Below are 6,000 nucleotides of genomic sequence, written 5' to 3'. Positions count from 1 at the left end.
CAAAAAGGTCAGTAGGGAGAAAGGGTGTAGTTCTCTTTGGCTAATTCCTGCTGTTTACGGTCGTCTGGTTCTTGGGGCAACATTAATCTTTGTAGTCAGGATATTCAGTCAGCAACAGCAAATACAGTAGCAGTAGCCTTCTCTTCCTCCTCTGACCATCTCCTCCCTGCCTTCTTCTTGCAGCCCTCCTCCTCCTCTTCTTCTTTTCTCCCCCCCCCCCGTCTCTCTCTCTCCCTGTGTCTCTGTCTCTGTCTGTCTGTCTGTCTGTCTCTGTCTCTCTCTCTGTCTGTCTGTCTGTCTCTCTCTCTCTCTCTCTCTCTCTCTCTCTCTCTCTCTCTCTCTCTTTCTCTCTCTCGCCTCTCAGAGTCCACCCAAGATGTTTTCCAACTGGCAAAGACCATGTCTCCTCCACATGAGGCAGTTTCCTGTTGACAAAGATCACATGCCCTCTCACAACGCTGTTATCAGCTGTGAACAAACTGGAGCCGTCCCCATACCCTACACATGGGATTAAAACAAAAACATGTTTACATAACATAACTGAGTTTTTAAAGAAACCACAACTTTCACATGTTTGCACGCTTGGTTTCCAGCTGATGGTGCTGTTTGCGGATGTTTAGGTGATGTGTGCTTGCTGGAAGAAGTGTTTCCCTGAGAGCTGGCTTTGGGAGTTCATAGCCTCACCTTCCAGTTTGCTGTCTGCTTATGTTTGTTGATGAGGATGTGACCAGGCAGCTTCCTGCTTCTGTCACCATGCTGCTCTGCCTTGATGGACCCTGGAACCATAGGCCGAAACAAACTCTTCCCTAACTCTTCCTTTAGGTCAAGGTGTTTTTATCACAGCAACAGAAAAGTAGATAACACAATTCAGTTACTCTATTACCTTTCTGTTTCCTTTTGTCAGCCTATATTGTCCCTTGAACTAAGCCCCTAATGTAGACTCTTTTTGTTAGAGTGACCTGTGTGAATTATGTTTTCCTGAATGTCTTAGCTGCTACAAAATGATAAACTTATCCACCAAACCCATCCCAACCTTGTTGGCGTCTAGTGAGGACTGTTTCTTTGAGTGCCCACTAAATACTTAGCTCTTTTTTGTTCGTTTGTTTTGTTTTTTTGTTTGTTTGGGTTTTTTGTTTGTTTGTTTTGTTTTTGTTTTTGTTTTTGTTTGAGACAAGATTTCTCTGTGTACCCCTGGCTGTTCTGGAACTCTCTCTGTAGATGAGGCTAGCCTCAAACTCAAAGACATCCACCTACTCTGCCTCCTCCGGAGTGCTGGGATTAAAGGTGTGCACCACCACACCCAGGTAAGTGCTCAGCTCTTAAATTTGTTACCACATATGAACTTTGGTCTTGTTTTGTAATTCAGACTTGCCTCAAACTCATGATCCTACCTTCTGGTGGAAATACAGGCATGTGCTACTATGCCTAGCTCTCACATTTCTTTTATTTTCTTTATTCCAGTGCTGGAGTTCAAGCTCAGTGCCCCATCAGGCTAGGCAAGTGCTCCAGCACTGAGTTACACACCACCAGTCCTCATGCAGTCCTTACAAGGACCCTGAGGATTAGGCGATCCCTCCATGTCATATAAGAAAACCGGACTCAGAGATGTTTGAATAAATACTGTGTGCTTACCCAGCGAGTATAGGACAGGAGTCTAAAGTTGGCTTTTCCTAACTGTGGAACCTGTGCCTTTTCTCTTCCCATTGATTGATTGGTTGGTTGGTTGATAGTTTTTTGGTTTGTATTTTTGAGTTGGGGTTTCTCCACATAGAACTGGTTGTCCTGGAACTCTCTCTGTAGACCAGGCTGGACTCGAACTCACAGAGATTCATCTGCTTCTCTCTCCCAAATGCTGGGGTTAAAGGTGTATACAACCAATGCCAGACCTCCCTTTTATTTCTTAAGCATGTTTTAAAAATTGGAAGTGGAAGCGTATATAAAAACTTGCTTTGTTTCCAAAAGACCCGAGGTCAGTTCCCAGCATCCAAGTCAGGTGGCTCACAACCCCCAATTTTATTTTATTTTTTGATTTTTCGAGAGAAGTTTTCTCTGTGTAGCCTTGGCTGTCCTGAACTCGCTTTGTAGACCAGACTGGCCTCAGACTCCCAGCGATCCACCTGCCTCTGCCTCCCGAGTGCTGGCATACACTTACACAAATACATACACATAAATAAACATAGAACTTAAAAAAATTAAAAGTGTAACTGGACGGTGGTTGCACACACCTTTAATCCCAGCGCTTGGGAGGCAGAGGAAGGTTGATCTCTGAGTTTGAGGCCAGCCTGGTCTTCAGAGTGAGCTTCCAGGACATCCAGGGGCACACAGAGAAACCCTGTCTCCAAAATACCAACCCCCCCCCGAAAAAAAGTGTAATATATTCTTTTAATAGCCCAAACACAAAGTTAGCACATTAAGCATGTTAGCCATTTCCCTTCCCTCTTGCCACTGTTCCCCATTGTACCCCAACAAACCAGGGTGAACCCTGTCTTTTGGGACTTGCCACACTGTTGCTAATACAGAAATATAAGCCCGGAAAGAATTCTCTTTGTTATTGCTGATTTAACACATGAAGCCTGCAGAACACATTACTGGGCAATTTGCTTTCACCTATCACATCATCACAGCTATGGCTCCTACACTCCACATGTGCAGCTTGTTTAAAACACATGAAGAAGCTTCGATTTGCCTTTTGAATGGATACAGTGTAAAATAGTCCGTAATGTAAAACAAATACACAAAAGCCTGCTCAAAACGTGTCCCTGCTGCTGGAGGCCCACGTCATTTTCAATATTGTCACCGTAAGCAATGTTCTCATAAATACACCTTGTACCTTTATTTTTAGGTAATGACGTTTTGTTCTAGTAATACAATCTTAAAGAAGATAGGCCGGGCCCAATGGTATGTACATCTTAGAACTTACTAGATTGTTCCGGAATACTTTCTGCATAGTTACAGTATGTTACGTCTTCACCAACAGTGGGGTGTGCTGTTCAATTCTTCACACAATAGTAGCAGGGCTCAGAACACACAGCCCCTAGATACAACCCCTTGCACTTGAGAAGACAGCAGAAAGAGCACGGTCCCTCCCACATTCTCCTTTGAATCAGATCATGAAAGTTGAGAGGGAGTTTCTGGCTCACTTCCGCAGTGTCTAAGGGAAAAGAGGACAAATGGCCGCAGAGGAGAGTCTGAACAAACGGGTCTTGCTGTATTCCCCGAGCACATCCCTGTATGTGACACTTCACACACTAATACTTCTCTATAGACACCTGCTTCTTCATTAGCATCAGAAACTCACAGATTTACTTGGGGAGGGGGCTAGGAGTGGGTATCTCTTCCTAAGGAAGCCGCAGCTACAGGGGTTCTCTGTGGGTTGAGATCCCTTTAGGGGTTGAACGACCCTTTCACAGGGGTCCCATGTCAGATATCCTGCGTATCAGATATCTACACTATGATTCATAACAATAGCAAAATCAGTTATGCTTAGGGTCACCACAGCATGAGGAGGAACTGTGTTAAAGGGTCGCAGCATTAGGAAGGTTGGGAATCACTGAACTGATATCACATAAAATCATGCTTATGCTTTTTCCCATATTAGCCTTGGGATTACCGGTGTGTGTGACCACACTTTGTGGAGGGTCACTTTTTAGGACTGTGAGTCAATTCCCTTCACACAGGTTCCACACTAGTCCCACTGTTGCCTCAATAGCCCTGGGAGAACAGTTTGCTGTTGGCACAACTATTTCACCCCTTGTCCTAAAAATTCCATCGAGCCTTTCATCTTTAAATTCCTCAGGCATGTGCTCAGCTCACCCTCTTCCATCTTATGACTCCCCAGTGTCCTCAGATGTCTGGGGGTTTACGGAAGTTACCTAATTCTAGTCACTTAGAGCAGAATACTTCCTATGCATGTATCACCCCTCAGCACAGAGAACACGGGTGTTGGATTTAGGAACTCTGAGCACCTGTGATAGTTAAGATTAACTCAATAGCATCTAGAATTATCTAGGAGACAAGTCTCTGGGCACACCTGTGAGAGATTACCTACATTAGGTGACTGAGGTGGGTGGGGCCACCTTAACTGTGGGCGGCACCATTCCTTAGGCTGCAGCCCTAGACCGAAGGAAAACGGAAAAGCAGGCTGAGCACTCGCTCGCATTCGCCTCCCCTCTGCTTCTGACTGTGGCTTTTCAGTGAGACCAGCTGCTTCATGCTGCTGCCATGTCTTCCCTGCCACGAGGGACTGGCGCTTCCGACCGTGAGCCAGAATAAACCCTTCCTTCCTTCGTCAAGTTGATTTTGTCGGGTATTTTATTACAGCGAAGAAAACAATGAATGCCGCTTTCGTGTGGATTCGGATGCTAATTCCCTGTGTGTCCTTCAGAACCTTTCCATGCTGGATCTGTCTCTCCCCCTACCTCAGTGGGGTGCAGGTGTTGCGCTGAGTCACCGCCCACTTACTTAGAAGCTCGCTGAGCTCCTGTTGTGTGCCAGGGTCTATTGTGAGCTCTAGGACTTGTCAGAGAATAAACAGGAACTCTCTGATATTTCTCACGCAGTTAACCACTCACCTCTAAGTGGGCGACTGATGAGTCCTGGAGGCAGCAGTGTTTAGCCTCCTCTTTCAGGCATCTTGCATGGGATCTGGGGGACAATTTCCTCTGGTGGCTATTACTGCCCACCAACCTGGTCTGTCTGGCCTGGAAATATGGCCTTACCAACGACAACGGAAAGGTTTATTTGTAGAGGCCAGGAAGTCCCCATGACCCCTCTCCAACCACCTCTGCGACAGGAAGCCCTAGGAGGAAAAAACAAAAGATGAAACGCTGGCTGACTTCCCAGCTCCCAGCACTCGGGCACACTCCAGCCCGGAGCGTCCCTTCCACCCAATGGATACTGACCTAACTCGGAAGTGCCTTCCTTGCCACTGAGCCCTGGGCCCTCAGTTCTTTTCCTGGGGATCCAGAAGGACTTAGGTGATGCAAAAGAGTTAAGTGAATAAATGGCTGAGTCTCTGGGTATCCTCCCTTAAGCCTTAAGCGGTAAGGAAGCAAGTGACTCAACTGTTCTGACCTTCACCTGGGCACTTTAGGGCCACCGTAGGTTCAGGGAGGGGCTGGGAATGGAAGAGATCTCCAAGCCTGGTTTGTTTTTTTTTTCTTATTGGATTCCTTGGGGGACCTTTACCCACAGCACCCACTTCTATCCATCACCCTTCCCCAAGTAGCCCAGCTAACTTGCCTGAAAGAGTCAGCAGAATGCAAACACTATGCTGAGTAGACAATAAAACCAAACCAATCAACAAACAACAACAAATGCAAGAAAACAAGGTCTGGGGATGTGAGTTGATGGTAGGGTGCTTCCTAAGTGTACACAAAGCACTTGATTAAATCCCTAGCACCACGTGTGTTTCTCCCCGCCCCCCCCCCCACCACACCTTCCCACTAAGCTTTCTGCCCAAGGAATTGCTCTCTCCAGTCCACAGAGTAGCAGAAAAGCATTTTCACAATAACCTTATTCTGTGTGCAGCTGGAGAATGAAAGCCAGGGACTTGAGGATGCTAAGGAAGCATCGTATCGCCAAGCTATAACCCCCCCCCCAACCCCTGACTCCCATAGCTAAACCATGTATTTATATGTTTATAGGAACAGCAAAGCCTTCTAAATGCACTTGGGGCCCAGACTGTGAATGAAGGTAGCTCGTGGGTTTGAGGGTGCCCAAAGGGATGAAAATTTAAAATGTCTTTTATTTTTAATGTATATTAATGAGTGTGTATCTGTGAGTGGTATATACACACATGAGTGCAGATGCCTGTGGGGCCCCAAAGAGGAACTTGAATGCCCTGAAGCTGGCATTGCAGGTGGTTGTGAGCTGCCTGATGTGGGTGCTAGGAACTGAGCTTGGTTCTCTGGGAAAGTAGTATGTAGTCGTAATCACTAAGGCATCTCTCCAGCCCTAGTGCAAATGCACACACATGCATGAACATATATATACACACAC

The sequence above is a fragment of the Acomys minous genome (assembly GCF_964271855.1).
Source record: "Acomys minous genome assembly, chromosome: 2".
Classification (NCBI taxonomy): domain Eukaryota; kingdom Metazoa; phylum Chordata; class Mammalia; order Rodentia; family Muridae; genus Acomys; species Acomys minous.
The sequence above is the reverse complement of the archived record's forward strand: the minus strand, read 5'-3'. Positions refer to the sequence as shown.